The 19,705-nt window shown below is 44.4% G+C and overlaps 1 long non-coding RNA gene across 1 annotated transcript; it reads left to right on the forward strand.

The window, feature by feature from the left end:
- Positions 1 to 431: 431 nt before the first annotated feature.
- On the forward strand, positions 432 to 14,850 carry LOC115404851 (uncharacterized). Its single transcript, XR_003933380.1, has 3 exons — positions 432 to 674; positions 3,246 to 3,331; positions 14,345 to 14,850. It is a non-coding gene; the product is annotated as an uncharacterized LOC115404851 (long non-coding RNA).
- Positions 14,851 to 19,705: the final 4,855 nt, after the last annotated feature.

The following is a 19,705-nucleotide window of genomic DNA, read 5'->3' on the forward strand; positions in this document are numbered from 1 at the left end:
ATTATAAAGCATCCGTGGCGTTTGCGTTCCCATTTTACGCACTCAGAACAGGGTGGCGTGGCTTGTTCTTACAAAGAAAACGAAACACTAAAAAGAGTCCAACAGAGTATCAAACTTATCAAGGAAAGTTTAGCACAATTAACTTTTCAGAAATAAATAAATAAGAGCAGTCTGACCTCTCTTCCTCTGCGTAAATCCTGATTTGGGTTTTAATTTACGCACTCATCTGAGAACTTAATGAGCGTAATTGGGGGAAATCAGCACCTGATTGAGACACACCTGCGTTCATTTTCTAGTTAATAATTTTCAGATTCCCGCCTCTCTCTCGCTCTCTCTCTCTCTCCCTCCCTCCCTCCCTCCCTCCCTCTCTCTCTCTCTCTCCCTCTGAGGCGGAGTTTATCCGCTCTCTGCACGCCGTGTGGACTCTCCGCACTTGTCAGTCGCAGCGTCTGTGTGAGAGGGAGAGGACACCGTGTCGTTGCTTTTACAAGTCCACGGAGACAGAAAGAGAAGAAGGGAGGGAGAGACACTTTCCAGCATGATCCTTTTATATATTGTCCCCTTTCGTCGGAAAGGGAGCAATCCGACGGAATCACTGGGAAATCCGCGGCTGGTTTTGAAATCATTGGAGGATATTGGCTGTGGAGGAGTGGAGTTAGCCTGATGATGTGCAAGTAAGTAGGATGCTGGCTTTGACCGTGAGAATGAAACACTCCTATTCTGACTTAATGTGGGTATTTATACGCTGTGTGTTTTTTTTTGTTTTGGTTTTTTTTTTGTATTTTAAAATACAAAAATCAAAACTCGCCCTGTGACTTCTGACTCACAGTTACAGGCCGTTGAATGGCAGCTCTGCCTGCATGTGCTGCGAACACACATTGTTAACAGAAAGAGGCAGAGCTTTGTGAGTGTGTGTGTTTTTTAAGTGTGTAAATGTGCAGGTTCCAGCTGCACGCTCACGGTGATGATTCTTGCAGAGCAGGCATTTTGACTGGCCTGTGGTGTCTTTAATTGGGGAGTAAAGTTGGATTTGATGGTGCCTCACTGAGCTGTGAGGCGGATGAGTGTGTGAGTGAGTGTGTGCGCGCACAGCATCCGTGCGTAAAAGCTTTAAGCATCCAAACGCTTACATAAACGTGATTTTATTTCTTGTTATTCTGCGTGCGTGTGATGGGCTCTCAGTGCAGGCTCTCCCTCTCTCTCTCCCCCTCTCTCTCTGTTTTCATTCCTATCCTGTTTTTATTTTTTTTATTTCTGTCGATCCGGAGAGGCGGCCCCTTTAAGAGACGATGGGTTAGTTTGTGTCTTTGGTTATCTAGCTGTATGAGTTTTAATTTCATAAAGCTAGAGAACCGAAAGTACGAACTGATGCCGAGCACTTCGGAGGAGAGGGGTCCAATCTCCCGGAGGACGAAGAGGAGGAGGAGGAGGAGGAGATGCCGGGGCCGGAGGAGGAAGCGGGAGGGACTGATGCCGAGGGAGGCTGGCCGCGGCTGAGGAGGAGTGTGGTGGAGGTTTTAGTGGCGGTGCAGGGGGGTGGAGACGGGGCTGATCGTGATCTTGGTCCTCTGAACCTGGAAGCAGCGGCGTGGTTTCGCCCCGGGCTCGTCCGTCTCTGCCGGCGAGGCGTTTATGGCACGCGCAAAAAAAAAAAAAAAAAAAAAAAAGACGCTGGTCTCGCGGTGATGACGCCGGGGGGGCCTGAAGACGACGGACCGCGATCCCATTCAACTTTACTCCCCCCCCCAAAAAAAGAAAAGAAAACATGCAGAAAGGAAAAGCCAGTCTACATGCTGCCGTGTAGTTGTCACAACTGCGTGGGTGTTGTAGCGGCAACATCTTGAGGAGGAGAGACAGAAATAGTTAAAGTGCTCCTGTGATTGGTCGGCCCGGGACTCACGTGATGATGCTGGCAGCAGCAGCAGCAGCATCATATCGCATTATGAGATCTCACATGTTAGTTATGACAATTTCGGCTCGGCCTAGAAGTTTGCACAGGCTTCATTTGAACCAATAATCCTGCAGCCGCGTGCAGACTCCCTGACTCCCTCTAATACTCTGAATGTATTTCCTTTATGAGCAGTGAAGTCTGAGTGATGTCCCCTGGCTATAATTAACTCGACATTATGAGTGTGATGTATAATTGCATGCACATGTACATCACTTGGTGCAAGATGAAGGCAGAGAGCAGTGCAGCGGCCTCGTGAGTGCTCACACACCTGCTTTCAGTGTTTTTCCATCATCTGGGCACTGTGGCTGGTTTGATTCCTGCAATCAGACTTGTGTGCTGGTTGCTACACATCAAACAGAGAAGAAGAGTCTGGGCTGTTCTCGGCCCCGTCGATACTGTATTAAAACCTACTTTGGGAGATGAATCCGAGTCAGATGCAGCAGATATGTACAAATTTCATCATGTGGATTAGTTTTTTTTTTCTGCTAGATAAGAACAAAATAGGACATGAGCTCAGAGTTTGATCTATTCTTAGAGCAGAATCAGCAAGCCTTAGAGATGACTGAACATCCCTGAAGTCCCAGCATGCTCTATTTAGACCATGACTGACAATATTTGATGTGCACCGTTAAACAGGCCTGTGTGCTGGAGAGTGTGTACAGTTTGTGCATGAGCCAGAACATGTGATTTGACCTCTATAAGCCCCCACCCGCCACACCCCCTCCCCCAAATGAATGCAAAGAAAGGCACGGATTAAAATACTCTGGGATTACTTTTTATATGCACCCATCTGTTCAATTTTACAAATCGCCGGGATGTTTGGGGAATCTTAACTGTTTATTTTCTATGCAGGGGGGTTTCTTTAATGTCTTATCCCGTATTTTAGTAGCTTAGCAACTGTAATGCTGCATAGATAAAGCAGTGTGTGTACCACAGCTTTGTGGTATTTTTTTCCCACAGCGAACACTCGTTGTGGCTTTTTCCTTGACACCCTCCATTTCTTGATCTAGCGTGATTTGCTGTTTACACAACACAAAATATATTTAACCTTGCATCGAGGCAAAATAACGTGAAGTGCAGAAATAAAACAACACTTGTGTAAAAACTATAACAATTTCAGGAGGCTGCTGTTCGCTGCAAGGTCGACAAATGCACTCATTTCCCCTTCCGTCTTATTGACGCCTCCACCGCCTCACAAGCTGTTAATTTAATGCTTAAATGCTTTTTTTCTTAAACGAGCGACAGACTTGTGAGTTTACACGCGCACTAATTCACTTTTCTCTTGTCTTTAAAGGAAAATATCAGCCCTGAAGTTTGCATTAAGTCAGGAAGAAGACAAACTTCCAGCAGACAGGATGACGAGCTCCCATCAGCCTGCAGGTGAATATTCAGAATTCGTGTTGAACACAGATGTTTCCATACGAGCAGCAGCCCCGTGCTGCTGCTGCCAAGTGCAGGAGCAGTGTGCCACATACATATATTTTGGGTGTTGCAGAGAGTCCGCGGAGTTAAGAGGTCAAGCCTGAGGATGCTGGAGGCTTGCTGTGTGTGTGTGTGTGTGTGTGTGTGTGTGTGTGTGTGTGTGTGTGTGTGTGTGTGTGTGTGTGTGTGTGTGTGGCATCATCAGCCAGTGTTTGGAGCTTTGCTGGTGGTTAATTGTTGTCCATATTTTGTGGAGTGGGTGGCCAGGGTTGGTCCTGTGTGGGTGTGAAATAAGGCAGTGAGAGACAGATATACCGAGCTTGAATTTTAAGATGTTTTTTTTCCCTTATTATTTTGCATTAAGGCTGATTTTTTTTTTTTAAATGTGTTGCTCTGCTGTAATCCTCACCATCGTATTCAAACGCAAAGACACATTTGGAGAGACATTTACTGCCATTTCTATTTGTTCTCGCTGTAAATGTCAGTTTTTACACCTCTCTTGTATTACTGGGAATATACATAGAGCGAGGAACAGCAGTGCACTGTAGCCCGCAGCAAGAGCCAGGGTGTAAACGGCCTGATTGGAGCGAATGAGGAAGGACCTCCATGTTGAATCATTCCTTTCTTCTTTTAAGCATTTTTTACATCACTCCCTCCCACAGCCCCCTCTACGCTCCTCAGACACACGCAACTCTCTCTTTTTCATTCTCATACATTCAGCGTTTTATCCCTTTAAACACTGATCCTATTTGTCAGGTAGAGTGTGTGGTAGGTGCAGGGGAGGTTGCCGTGTAATCTTCGCTGCGGTTCTTTATCCCGTTAGGGGAGCACAGGCGTAGGGTCTCACCCGACGTTTGGACCCGCTCATGTGGAAAGAGTATTTGGGTGGCTCTGTCCTTTTCGCCCCTAATACCTTCACGAAGCCGGCCTCCTCCTTGTGCGACGTCTCCTGATTGCCAAAGTGTTGATTTCTGCATGCATAATTCGGCTATGGTGGCTTTAAAAAATGCGACTTTATTTATGTTGAATATGTTTAGCCCTAAAACTAAAAATCAGATTTTTTTTTTTTTTTAACCTTAAGATGACGTCCGTAAAATTTCGGCTACAGGAGAATTCCTGTTTTTCAGGTTGTCACACTCTTCCCTCCAGTTCGCCCTTAAATAGCTGGGAATCAGGAATTAAACAGTAAGTACATATTGTTAGCAAGGTCAAATCTTCATGGTTCCACAACCTTGAGGCTCAATAGAAAGCTCAGTTATTCAAATTTAGGATGGAGTTCTTTGAGTCACCCAGATTTTCCCAAGCTTTATATTAGCATATGCAAGGACCGGCCTGTGCTGCTGTTTTCTAAAGTGGATGTAAATTATAACCTCAGTATTATACAGGCTGATAGGAGATAAATCTCTGCAGTAATGCATTGCAGCGAATGGGGGTAGGGTGAGAGGTGGGGGGGGGGGCTGTTGTGGAGGGTTTGAAGTGTGTGTGTGTGTGTGTGTGTGTGTGTGTGTGTGTGTGTGTGTGTGTGTGTGTGTGTGTGTGTGAGAGAGAGAGAGAGGTACAGTACAATAGCCAGTGGCAGATGGAATACAGACTAGCAAAGCACTTGCTAATAGTCATGCTAAACGCTCTTTTCACCGGCTTTGGTTTCTCCAGATTTTCTTTCTGCCTCTCTTTGGTGAATTTTTGTTTTTTTGTTGTTTTTTTTTTTCAGCTCGGAAATATGCGTCAGGCTAGAAATTTTAGCAACGGCGGCAGTGACGCAGCCCCTGAAAGCGTGCACGGATCATTCAAAAACAAATATTAACACAGGGAGATTACTAAGTCGAAATTTGCACTTGTGCGGTCCGAAAAGGCTGAGGGGTTCCAGGCCTCACGAGCCGAGTGCAGATCTCTTTGGGATCCCTATGCAAACTAGGGCTTGAATAATGAGACGTATTTATGAAGGGATGAGAAGGGGGTCCTGCTTTTGAAAGCCACTAGGCTGGAGTCTGAATGGGATAGAAGGAGGCGAAGGAGAGGGGTGGCGGTGGGGGGGGGGGGGGGGGGGGTGTTAGGTTGGACAAGGGGGAACGGGGTGTGCATGTGTATGTGGGTGAGTGAGTGTGAGTGTGTGGTGGGGGTACAGGGGCCCCCCAGCAGTCCCAGGCCTCGGCCAGGCAGCTGTGAAAAGGGGTCCCGTCTTTTTCCCACGCCCAGCAAGACGCGAAACAGTGCCGCAGCTCACTAGGGTCAAGTCCCATCGCTAATATATACACACACACACACACACACACACACACGCACACGCACACACAGGAGCAGAGATGGTGTGTAAAAGTTGTGCAAATTAACAAGCTGTCTGTCTGGGAAGCTCTGTGACATGGGGGACACCTGCTATTCTCCCAGAATGCTTTGCTGCTGGGCTGGACGAGACAACAATTAGGTCATAACTTCAACTTGAACTTAAAATTCTGCTCAGGACCAAAAACAGCCTGAAGTACGATTTCTTTCTCTCTTCTAGTGCACTTTGAAACACTCCTCACTCCTAACACATTTTAAGATTATTATACATTTTTTGATGTTGTTTTTAAAATAATATTTTTGCACATTATTCTTCAGTATTTAGTCTGTGTGGATTATAGTCTGGAGAAATAGTGTGGTGACTAACTTGTGTGGTGTTTTTCTGTGGAGACAAACTTGGCCTTGTGCTTGATCTGAGACCCTAACTGTCAACTTGGCATTGTCTGCGCGCACACACACACACACACACACACACACACACACACACACACACACACACACACACACACGCACACGCACACGCACGCACGCACTCACTCACTCACAAAGGACATTTTGAAGCCTGAAATAGAGGGAGACAGATATAGTAATTATAGTGGGATTTTAACCCTTTATCAGTCACTGTATAGGTTAACTTCCACATTTTTCTAATGTTTTCTTCAACAGACTGTTTTTTAGGAGTTAACAACGACCACAGTATGACTTATTTGGGCATGAAAGATTTTTTTTTTTGCACCACGTAGCATAGGAGGGGACACAACAGGAGTGGAAAAGTCTTTTAAGACATCAGGATTTTTTTTTTACTATATTTTATTCAGTTCTGCAGTTTCTAAAAGGTTTTAATCATATTTTACTGGCTTGTGCTGTGTTTATTATACTGACTTTAAATGTTACAAACGATTTCTAAACATGTAAACCTGGAAATAGCCTTGAACTTGAAAAGCATGTCGACCATTGTTAGTCACTTGTCATTGTTTTTTCTTCTAAACAACAGTATATTTAAAGAAATACAAAATAATTAGTTATATGCCTGTTAATTTTGTAGTACTTCCAATAAATAACATTACCATCAGTGTTTGACCCGCTTTACTTGAGCAAAGCGTTCTCTAATCCCAGTGTGTCTAATTAGTGCATTTACTTGAAAATATGTGAAAAGCTCAGGTTCGAACATTTGTTCTATTCACATAAGACTGCTACAAGTGACTGTTTATCGTCATACTCCCAATAAATCATGTCTAGCTTGTTTTCTGTAAATGACAGTGAGACTCAATAATGCATTTTGTAATAGAAGCAATGAGATATGTTTGTTTTGGTCAGTTGTCTGCCTCTATGTGGAGGATTTGATTTTCATACGTCTCATTTAGTTGCATTTCCTGATACTGAATTTAAGCTTTTGAAGTATAGAAATAACCCTCAAGCGCAGCTTATGGTGGAAATGATAATTTTCACATATTTTGGTGAGTTTTCTGTCAAAGGTTAGGGAGCTAAACTCACAGTGTGACCCTTCCAGTATTATAAAAGTACAAAATGTGTGGAATTGATAAAATGGCAGTGTTTTGTAGCATTCGCATCATTTTCAAAAAGCTTAACTTGGTGCTTTTTGATGGTAATGAGCTGAAATTTAGAAAAAAAAAAAAATGAAGTGTGTCCATTTGTTTTAACTCTTTGGCGCATCTCATTGTTCCCCGTCTTCCCTCGTTCTTCGTTCAATCTTCACGTTCACCGGCGAGTTGAGACGCGCCATCAAAAAACGCCGTCCATGTCAGCAGCTGCTCTTTTTACCGCCTTCACCATGAAGTCGGGGTCCCACCCATCCCTTCCCCTTTATCTGCCTCTCCATACTGGCACACCAATCAAAATGGTGCAGCACTCACTTCCCTCCCCGCTCGCCTCTGTCGCCGCATCAGGGCTTCACAGAGCGGTGTCACACTAATTCAGTTCCCCCTGCCGGCTCAGGCTCCTTGCTTTAATTCCACACTGTGAAAAAAAAAAAAAAAAAAAAAAAAAAAACATGCCCGCCATCTCTGTGAATACATTAGCGAGCATCCTCTGCTCTCACACACACCGCCAGCACCGGCTCAGTCGCACCGTCCCTCCTTCTCTATCTTGCCTCCTCATTATCATGTTCCCTCCTATTCAGATGAGTTTCAAATAGAGAGGGGGACCCTTCTAATTAGCTCTGTAAAGATGCTTTGTTGCGGTCAGTGCGGCCACCAGTGTGTGCACTGAGTGAGGATGTGTGACAGCTAGTGTTAGCATTGAGAAAGTGTGTATGGGCCCTTAATGAGGTTTGTTAGCTGAGTGTGTATCCTGCTGTTTGAATACACCCTCGGCAGCCTTTGAAGGAACAGAGATGAAGAGAGCGAAGGAGGAGAGAGGAGGAGAGCGGAGTCTTTCAGCGTGGCAGCCCGCAGAATGCAGATGATGCATTAGGCCCAGCGTGGTTTCCATTCAAGCCGCAAAATGAGAGGAGAGCAACGCTTTGCTCTGGCACGGTCCGCCAAAACTGTGGGAAATATACGAGGGTCATCGTGCTCACCAAGCACCTCTGACGCTCGCCGACTGCAGCGTGCCTTCGGTGGGTCGGTTTGCAACAAACTGCGCAAGAAAGTGGAGACAATCTGAGCCTGCAGACATTTACTAAAAATAAAAATCATGTTTTACATGAGAGACGGCGATGGGAGCCCACAGGAAGACCTCAGACTTCATTGTTGGAGTTAACAGGGAAATAATAGTCGCCCTGGTAAAAATTACTAGTGTGTCTTCTGAATTATTTTAAAAGGCGAGGGTTCTCGAGCTGAAGATTTTAGATAGTGACAACCAGGGAAATGAATTCTGAAGACCTGGACTCAGTTACAATCATGGCTACAGTTACCTTGAGTAAACAAATTTAAAAACAGTTAAAAAATTCTCTACTGTGAAAAAATAATCCATAGGAGTTTTCTCTGTTTCAAGATTAGATCTGACTTTGGACATATTCAAATTATTTTAAAAGTAGTTTGTATGTGCATTAAAAAAAAAGTGTCCAAGAACCTACTTCTTTACTGGACTGTATCTACAGAGGTAAGAGCAAAATGATACTGAAATACAGTTACTCTAGTGTTCTACCGTTGCAAAAAAGTATTAAAAATTACCAGAATTAGCAGAAATTTTTATTTTAGAAATGCTATAAAATCACAAACTAACAGAAGTATCCAAACACAGTACTTAATGACAATGTTAGTACTTTAGTTAGTTCTCAGCTAAAGCTAAAGATGAAAAAAAATCCCAGATGAAATCTATAATTTATTCTTTTTTATTAAATCTTATTGCATCCTTACAGCAGGCATTCAGTTTATCTGTATTCAAATATAATGCCTTATAAACCTGCATCCCTAAATGAAAATATAAAGCAGGCGCATTTTGTCAGGTGTTGAACTCGGTACACATCTATAAAATAGATATATTCAAAAAGTTTTGGGCTACAAACATGCAGATCAAATGTTTGGCTATTCATTCGTATTGTGCCGCTCATTACTTCAAAAGTAATCAAGTAGATTACAGTGTAGAGTTTAGTTAAGCACTAATCAGGGGAGAAGTATCCCAAAATACTTGATAATTACAGAGGAGGGGAGACAGAGAGAGAGAGAGAGAGAGAGAGCGAGAGAGAGAAGCAGAGAGAGGAAAGCAGGTTGTGAAATGAGGGATTGGATGGAGCCACACAGCCGACCTGCTGGGCCTGCCTGCTGCTTCACAGATTGTAAACTGTCACTCAGGATGCATACGGACAAGCAAGACAGACATCATTTGCCCATATTACCCTCTAATACTGAAACTGTCGTCCATGCAGCCCCCTCTGCTCCCCTTATTTTTCATCCCTCGCTCCATTTGCAGGCTTTTCTTTCTTTTTTTTTTTTTTTTTTTGTCCTCTCCCCCTTCCCGCCCCTCTTTTCTACCCATGCACACGCATGTATATGAAATCCCTAATCTATTTTCTCCATCTTGCTCCAGTCACACTTCCTCCAATACTTTGTGCTGATGAAATGAGTCGGCTTGCGGCGTACTCTCCTCTCGCTCATTGTTCGTTGGTTCGTTGCCTCTCTGTAGGAGGTGCAGAGTGTTTGGGCTCTTTCCCCCTGTTTTACCAGTTTACCAGTGTAATCCTTTACACTGGCACAATGAGCTCTCAGTCCAGCCACAGGATTCTATTAGGCTCCCAGAGAGACACGGGATCTCCATAAACATTTCCCAGCGACCCCCTCCTCTCGCCACCTATACCGCCGCGTGGCCTCAGATGCAGCCCGACTGATAGCTTCCTTTATACATTTTAAACAGAAACCTCCCCTTTTGTTTCTCCAGAGGAGATTCGTACCTGTCTGGGAAAGCAGGGTGGAATAAAAGCATATACTCTAACATTACCAGCGGCTTGTTAACGCTGTCAGACTGACTCCCAAAACAGCGTTCCTTTACAACTGCCAAGTATATAACAAGCAACCGCGAACAGGCAAATGCTTGTTATATGGTCTTTGGAGGAATGCTAAAAGATGTTTCAAAAAAAATGTCAAAGCCATTGGAGGATGGGATTCCTGCTCTCTGCTGCGAACACGTTCCCATTAAAGTCTGCAGATGAAGCTCACAGATTCCTCATCGCGCGCACGTGTTGGACGTCAAACTCCGACGCCGGCTCGGCTTTTCCCCAAAACAGGCGAAAGTCGACATGCAATTTGGTGTTTCAGCAAAGTGGATATTTCATGCGATAAACAAACAGCCAGCACAGCGAACCGGGCTCCAGATCTTTCACTTTGCTCCTGCCAACTGGTGAGCCGATAATAAATTTAATTTCCTTTGACAATGCCAGGCGAAAAGGCATTCAGTGGCTCTATGTTGATGCTCAGTTCATGCCCAGTGATCCTAGGTGGCTTGTTGTGGCAGATGTTCACCCCGAATCTAGCAAAGGCAGGTCAGACATAATAATGCATCTTGTCTGTGCTGCATAAAGCCAGTAGTTCACTTTAAAGAGCATATTGGCTCAATTTCTTTGCTTTCTCATAGTTTTTACACCTTCAAGATATCATAAACCATATCGGACTTAAAGGTATGCCTCTCAAACTCTGTTCACCATGACAGCCAAAAAAAGACACCTTTAACTGTAAGAATAGTGTAGTCCGTCACAGAGCAAATATGACAATAGTTAGTTAAGATCTGTTGAGCGTTAGTGCATCATTCAAAGACACAGACAAGAAAGTATGAGGAAAATTCTGGTTCAGATCACAATTGAGGCGCTGAAAGTGTTTACACTACCAATAAAACACTATAAGAATGCAGAAAAGTTTTATAATAATTGTAATTAGATCAACCTGCTGTCACCTTTTCAGAGTACTCTACTGTATTTTTTTTTATCTTTGCGTGAAGTCTGACTTTTTTGGTCAAATTAATCTCTGCAATGTGAGCAAATTATTACTACATTACATTTAGTATCATTTTAAAAAGTGGCCTTTTTGTTATTAACTGAACATTATAAATCCACACATTTTAAACTTCTGCATCTTTGTTATTAAAATAAAACACTTGTATCTACAAAGCAAATGAGTATTGAAACAATAGAATCTTCTGTTAAAATGATATTAACTAAATAAAAGTGGCACAACGGAGGCCTTGCGATGAAGATACTTTCCAGACAACTGCTGGAAGATACTGGAGAAAAAGAATGACAAATGTTAAAAAAAGATAGAATAGTTAGAACAGTAACCGACATACGATGTTTCTGTGTTTGCAGAGACGTCGACGGTGTGCACATGTCAGTGCTGCTCAGAGTTACTCTGGTCTAATGAGAGTCTAATTTAAAGCTTTTTAATGTCTTTAATGAAGCCTGTTAGCGCAGCCATGGGTACGTAAAGGCAGATACTCTTCAGTAAAACCTAATTTGTGAATTTAGTGAGTTTTTCCCTCAATTAATGAGCTCAAATCTAAAGTCCAGACTTATTTATAGAGATCAACCAACAAGCACAGAAAACTCGTTTGAATCAGAAAATACAGAATTGGTGATCCAAGAACAAAATATTGATTATTTGATTGATTCCCTTGTATTTTGTGCTTATTTGTTACAAGTTTAAAGTTGCTTTACCTGGTTTAGAAGAAGCAGTTTGAAATATAAGATGCGTCATTTGACTCGTGAGTCACGACGGATGAAGTCTGTGCGTGAATTCGTTCAGTGATTGTTGGAGATGTCCTGAACTCGCTGCACTGTGACAAAATGTGGAGGAAACTTGTGGCATCTCAAAAAGATCTCGCTAAATTTTTAATGTGCAGAGAATCTTAAATGAGTCACTAAAATTCTTTCTTTCAGAAAATTGGCACAGCTTTATTTATGCCTTCAAATTGATCGTTGGAAAAAAACGTGTTTTTTTTTTTTTTTTGTCAAGAATTTCCAATTATTTCTTGACATTCATGCATCGGTATTGAGAAAGTGTAGTCTGAATGTTGAGCGAGTAAAAAGGTCCTACAGGTGTCATCAAATTATATCCGAGTGCCAGTGAATGTAGAATGAGCACGGTAAGCAAAGCTGAGGGACTGTTGTACAAACGTCATGCGACATTCTCGACAAACCCAGGAAAACAGACTCAGTGTTCGACTGGAGTTCTTGTGAAATTCTTCCAGCGTTTGTGCGAGATGCACAATGTACCAGTTCAGTGTGACGAGGACAGAAGATTCTTGCTAATTTGCATCTTCTGTCACTGTTTGTTCCTTGTTACAGTCACGACGTGTCGCAGCCCAGAGAAATCAGGGCTTTAACGTGTCAAACGTACGCTTGACAAAATCTGAGATATTTCTATAAGCGCCTGATGCTACTTTCCAACACTGCAACCCAGAACTACAGTATATTAGCATGATAGAAGGACAGTATGAGAGTATTTCAAGATGCCCTGCAGCAAAGGAATGTATTCACGCCCACATGCTGGTATTGATCATCTTCGGATGCGTCTATCCATTTATCTATTTGTGTTTTTGTTTTTTTTTTATTAGCGAACAAAACGGCTTGTTTAACTGTCACTGGATGAAACTCAGAATCAAATTCAATCAATTTTCTTGACCGCTTTGTCCAGTAAAGGGTTGAACCGATCCCAGCTGAGTGAGTTGAAGGCAGGTTACGCTCCGGTCGATCACACTCTCAAACCCACAGGACATTCACTTGCATGTGTTTCGACAGCGAAAGGAAAATCAAGGCAACCGTTTTGTCTAATGATAAATGGAGACGTTTGGACGTTTTGCTGTAGAGTGTAAAAGTTGGTAGGGCCACAGAATAATCTCAGATTCTACGTCTTGTGTTTTGTTCCTCAAGTCCAAAGCCATGGGTCACAGGGCTCCTCTCCTCCTCCTCTACCTCCCTCCTCATACTCAAAATATCCCTCTATCTCCTCCTCCCGACCCCCCTCTTCTCCTCCCATCTTGATAATGCAAGCCTTTTCTTTCTCCCCGGGTGGAGGGTTGCCCTGAACCAACATTGTCCCCTACGCTGGCTCTAGTGGGGGGCCCTATTGTGTGTGAAGGAATGGCGAGTTAACACCCATGTCTGAGCCCTCTCAATAGGGCCATTGTGTCTGAATCTTCCTCCGGCTCACCCAATCTCACCCCACGTCACTGCCCCCATCTTACTCACTCCCCCTATTATATGATGAAAACATGCACGTGAGAGCCAACTCCAAATTATCCAACTAACCATCCCGTAACCAGTTTTAACCCGTTACTTTCTGTGTCTTCTTAATTTTCCAGCAGAGCACACAGAGCTGAATATGTCTTTGTAGCTGTGTGTGTGTGACAGAAATTGAGGCCAGTGGGTGCGTTGATTGTTGAAGTGAGGCCCCAGCAATTCATTTTTCTTATGGAAAAGAACAAAGAAGCGCACATAAAGGACGGCATTGTATTAGCATGATAACAGGATGCTTTAGAATACTTCAAGATGCAGTAACGGACAGAAGTGCCAAAAGTACTCTCATTTTTCTCCTTAAACCACCAGTAATACTTCTTTACTGATGGGAAAACATAGAGGGTCTGGCATGTAGTGATTTACAATAAGTATAAACTTAATTGATATCAATAAACTATAAACTGAGAGAATTGTGTTCTAACTTAAAAAGTAGGTAACTCAACTGGGAAGGAGCAGGATGTCATGGCAATTAACCAGTTTTGATGTTTTTGGATCATCAAAATCTGTTAGAGCTGCTCTTATTCTTTCACTGTAACTCTTGGTAATCCTCATAGAGTTTAAACAAAGGGGCAGTTTGATGAATGAAAGAAGGACAGAGTAAAGATATTTGTCTTCACATGTAGGAATGAAAAGTAAAAAATGTCCTCGAGAAAACGTAATACTTTGTTACCCGCCACCTCTAGTAAATGAGCGTATTTCCAAGTTTCAAACAATAAACGGGAAGTCTAATGATTTTAACCTTTAATGTTTGTATTTCCGAGACCATGTTTAAAATCTGAGCAGAAAATGGACGCACTGGTGTTTCATGCAGTATGTTGAGCATTTTTATTTGTTTCTGTACAGCACTGAGCGCCTTGGGGCAGGTTACAAAAGAGCAAGTTGGCGTTTTCTTCCCACATATTTTTAATCAAAGTGTTAGTGTTTACATTTGCATTTGCATGGAGCAGAGGGATGCTGAATGCCAAAGGTGAGATTTTGAAAAACACTCTATTTTCCTTTTTTTTCAGATGGAAACAAGGGTGGGTGGTTGGAAGGCTGGATAAAGGCTGGTGGATGACTGAACTCGGAGACCTGGCGCAGCTCATCATCATTGCCACGGGCTCTCGTCTTCCTCCTTCTCCTCCTGTGGCTCCTACCTCCATCCAGGGGTCCAGCAGAGCCGGCGAAGCCCGGGCGGGGAGCTAGTGAGTGGGCCGGCAAAGATGGAAAAGGCCCCCAAAGGCTAGAATCACCTCTGGAGCTACCGGCATGCAGGAGAAATCAATATGAAACACAGAAGCTCCGCAGCTCTGAGTGGGGTTTCCTATGTTTTAAGTGTGAGGCCTCGGGGCCCGCAGACCTCCAAAGGACAGGCCCTGCGTGGCTCTCTCAGCTGCATCCCCGGATCCTCAGACTGGACCTCCGTCCTGATCTCCACCGGCTGTGTGTGTGGTTCTGCTGAAGGGGATTTCTCCCCAAATAATACCCAGAGTGTTGAAAGACTGCCAAGAGGGATCTTCTTTTCTCTTGATTTTTTTTTTTTTTTTTTCTTTTTCCATGATAAGATTGACACACACACCCCTCCACCACCACCTTCTGCCTCTGGCTGTTTAAAAACCAGTTTGGGAGTTCTGCTTTTGACTCCGTCTCCTTCCTCGACTTGCCCGTTGTTTATTCCCCAACTAGTTTTTATATTTGACAAAGAGACAGTACGATCTCTATTTTCTCTTCCTCTCTTGGCTTCACTGTTTCTGTGGTGAGCTGTAGTCGACACGTGTCTGTCCGAACCAGAAATACTGACACACCAAGCACCGGCATCGTCAAATATTCAATTTCACACAGATTTTTTTTTTCTTTTAACCGAACTGCAAAGAGGCCCGAAGATCACAGAGGAGAGAGACCTTGTAGTGGAGATGGTAAAATGGCAAGTATCTCTTTTTAACACTCCACATTTTCCACTCGATGAACAGCTCTCAATGTGCTCTTATTACCTCACATGCTGCCTAAAATAGCGTGTGTGTGTGTGTGTGTGTGTGTGCATGCATGTGTGTGTGTAACCTGGCATCCTGTGAGAATAATTCAGGATGATGAGCGCCGCTATGAAAGGCATTTCTTCAAGTGCAAAAAGAAGTCACTCAAATCTGAACATTTACGACTGCTGCTCTGTCCGTGTTATTAGGATCTACATCAGAGTGTGTGTGTGTGTAGGTGTAGGTGTGTGTGTGTGTCTGTGTGAATGGGTGTGCATGCTCGGCCTTGAGGAGCGCGTTGAGTGCGAGCGGCGGCAGCGGCTCCCAAAGTGCTGTCGTCGTCACAGTAATGCAGCGTGGTTGTTTCCATCCAGATGGGCACAGCTTCAGACAAAATGGCCGCCAGTCTTTCCCTCTGCCAAAGATGGCGAGAGCATCTCCCTTGCCTGCCATCTGTGCGTCCGTTAGCTGTCGAATGTAAATCTGGGCTAATTGCATTTGCATAACCTCCAACCATCGCGTCGTTGGCGTGCGCTGATAATTGATCCTGTGTGAAGACGGTTAAAAAAAAAAAAAGAAAAGAAAAGAAAAGCGGGCGCGCGAGTGTGTGAGTGAAGCGATGCTTTAAAACGCGTTTGTTGTTGTGATTTTTTTAATTTTTTTTCATTCTCTTTAGGATCATGTATTCACACCCTGCGATGTGTATTATGATAGGTGTTGGGTGTGTGTGTGTGTGTGTGTGTGTGTGTGTGTGTGTGTGTGATGATGTGTCTGGACATACTGCACCATATGGCGCTGTCATGTTTGCATGTGATTCTCCCGCATGCAAATGTGAAACACTGTACAAAAGATTAAGCCGAGGCTTTGTTTAATCAGATAGCGCTCCGTCACGCATGCACACTCACAGTTTTCTTTTTTTTTTTCTTTTTTTTTTTTTTTTTAACACACAGACATACATAATACACAGAAGAAAGCATTAAAGCAAACAGAGGCGCTCAGACATGCACGCGGACTCTAATTAAGAAGGGATCCATAGGCCCAACAAACTCCAGACGGGCAGACCATAATAGTCTCATTTTCATGCACATGGGTGTCTGGTTACCATGGCGCTGAACAAATTGTTGGGTGACTGATTTTGCTGGGAAAGAGCTGCACATGAAACATATAAATAGGCGGCAGCACGAAAATTGCTTCATGAAGACCGGCGGATTGTAGCTTTGAAGTACCAACGCTATTTTCCCAAGAAAACGAGGGACGACCTCGCTGATTCGCATCTATTTCAGACTTTGGAAAAGCACCTCTCGCCAAATGAGGGCGAAAAGAAAAGAAAAAAAATAATGCTGCCCTTGTCTGATCCCTATAATAACAGCCATGGCGTTGGATTAAAAGCACTGTATAATTATTGCGCCACGTTTCTGCGTCGTTTTTCTCGTCACATTTTAAGGAGCGAGTTTTCTTCGGGGGGGGGTTGCGAAGCTGGAGGACGGGGCGGCGGGCGTTAATTCATGCGATCAGAACGGGCGGCCAACAATGCGGCGCTCGTATTTGCATTTGCCCATCAAGGCAGCTGCTGCGCCGTACAGTTAGGTCTACTGTGGGCAGCAAAATGGCGGTCACGCGAATCATAGGGTCTGTCTGCCTGGTCGTGGGAGCTGAGAGGAGGAGGGGAGGGGCGGAGGCGGTGGAGGGGGGGGGGTGAGGAGAGGGAGGAGGAGGGTTTTGGGGTGTCTGGTTTGAGAGTGAGAGGGAAAGAGAGGGTTATGGGGTCTAGACTGTCGGGGTGGAGGGGGTCGCCTGCGAGGGGAAGATGATGTTGGGGGTGTAAGTGGATGGGTTATTATTTAAGGAGGGTGGGGGCGTCTGGTGTTGTTGGCTGGGGACAGGGGCATTAATAAGGGACTGGAGGGTGGTGGTGATGGTGCTGAAGGGGAGGAGGGGGTTAGTTTTGTCTGCATTTGTGAACATGTGTCTGCGTCTCGGCCATTTGCATAGAGCGGCGAGGGACGCCCATATGCTGCGCGGCGGCGCAAATTCAGCCCCGTCCCCTCGCTCAGTCCCAACGGAAGCCCGCAGTAGCGTTTCACGTCGTCTGCTGGAGGGAGCAGCAGCTCGCTCGCGCGCTCTCAGCCGTTCCTCACAATAACACTTAAACACTCGTACTATAACAGCAGCCTCGTGTCGGTCGCATCACTGTTTCTGTCCGTCGCGACGACCAATGAGCGTAGCGCAGCTGCTCGCTACCAATAACCAACGGGGAAGAATCAGGAAGAGGAAGGAGAGTCACAGGTTTACCCCTGATGTGCCGGAGGAAAGGGAGTCAACAAAACAGCTTTGACGCCAAAGAGATGAGGGACAAAACCGGAGCAACATTTCGCCCAGGGAGGGATTCGCAGTGAAAGGAGGAGGAGGAGGGGTTCCTTAGAGAACCTTTAATTTTATTAAGACGCAAAGCTTTTCATCCTCACGTTACAGTGCAAAGACAAAGAAGACAAAATAAAATCTAAGACCGGAATAAATGTTATCGGTGCTTTTGTTACAGAGGCTCACTATAGCTTTTGCGTTCCTTGTCTGTCAGCGGATGTGAGTTGTTGCTTATGGATCCCTCCCAGCAAGACACACACTGGATACAACTGACATGGTTTTATAAGCGCCGCATCCCTGAGAAGCACAAAGCTACACAGTTAATCGAGGCAAGAAAATGCAATAACATTTACATGACAATGAAACCGGGCACTATATATTGTTTATAGATACATTTAAGAGGGGAATAGAAAAGTCTCTCCTCCACTGAGTCATGAAGACAGAGGTCACCGTGAGGCCCAGAGAAAGTCGTGCCGCCGAGACAAGGAAACAAAGCACATCTCCGTATGAATGCTGCTTTTAGGTCTGAGCTCCCACCGTGGGAATCTCAGGGAGCAAATGCAAAAGAGTCGGGCGACGGCGAGACAGCGTCGCTAGCATGAATCCTGTTGTAGCAGGTGAAAGAGAGCCCGAGAGTTCACAGGTCAAGGCCAGCGACGGGGGCCGTCTGGTTCATGGGTGTTTGTGTGTGAAGGAGAATCAGTGTTTCTATCTGCTGACAGGAGCTTTTGGAGCTGCTGGCAGTCAGTGGCCAGTGAGGAAAATTATCTGGAAGAGAAAGTAGAGGTGGGAAGAGAGGAAAGACACTCAGAAAAACAATGAGGAACAGAAGCATGAGCTTGTGATATGACCAGAGTGGGATTCAAATCGTGTAGATAGTCATTAACTTAACTTGGCAGTAGAACTGTACAACTTATTGTTTCAATAGAAGTAAGGCAGACAAAATTCGAGTTACAGATGAACTGTTGCAGGGACTGAGCTTCTGCCTTCAGTTACAACTCTAACCCAGCAGCAAATGCGATTTAGTACTTGTGGAGTAGGCTTTAAAGTGCTTAATATGGGACATTTTACCAAATTTTACTACTTGTGTGCAACGCCAGTGTAATTGTGTGAGTTTCATGTAGGAGAGGTGACAGCTGGGTTTTACAAAGTTTTGCAAAGATATTTATTTTGAATGTTTTTGGTCCTCTCTGCTGATGATGGACACATGCAGCGAGTCAAATTGCACAAAATTCCACAGTTAGTCAATGCTAAAAACATTAACAGAGGCACTTCTTTTTTGCATAACAATCAAACACGACACTGGGGATTGTTTATAGATAAATTTAAGGGAGGGGTTCAAGTCTCTCCTCCACTGAGTCATGAAGACAGAGGTCACCATGAGACCCAAAGCCTCGACGAGAAAACAAAGCGCATCTCCGTATGAATGCTGCTGGAGCGTGGGAATCTCAGAGGAACATATGCAAAAGAGCCGGGCGGCGGCGAGACGGCAGGACTAGCATGAATCCTGATGTAGCAGGTGAAAGAGGACCCTAGAGTTCACAGGTCAAGGCCAGCGACGGGGGCTGTCTGGTTCATGAGTGTGTGTGTGTGTGTGTGTGTGTGTGTGTGTGTGTGTGTGTGTGTGTGTGTGTGTGTGTGTGTGTGTGTGTGTGTGTGTGTGGAGCTACGTCACTCTTCACGCTTCATTTCTTTCCACCATGTTGCCCAATTAGCGTTTGTGAAGCTGTTTGCATCCAGTGGCCAATCAGGAAGAGTCAGAGAGAGGAAAGGGAGCCATGGCCGCAGCATTAATGTGTTGGAGGCAGGAGAATCAACACAATTGAAAGATTGGGATGCAAAAAAATTCCAAAAATCCACGCGATGTCACCTTTTAGTTTGCATGAAATTCACACATGGCGCTGTGCATTGTTTATAGATGAATTCAAGTGGATTGAAGGTGATCAGAGGCCTAAAATAAGTCTGACAACCCAGACATAGAACAGAATCAGTGCTCGTATTTGTATGAATGTTCCTGGATTTCTGCATTCGGAGTGTGAGAATCCTAGAACAACATAT

This window comes from Salarias fasciatus, chromosome 18 (assembly GCF_902148845.1).
Source record: "Salarias fasciatus chromosome 18, fSalaFa1.1, whole genome shotgun sequence".
NCBI classification, from domain to species: domain Eukaryota; kingdom Metazoa; phylum Chordata; class Actinopteri; order Blenniiformes; family Blenniidae; genus Salarias; species Salarias fasciatus.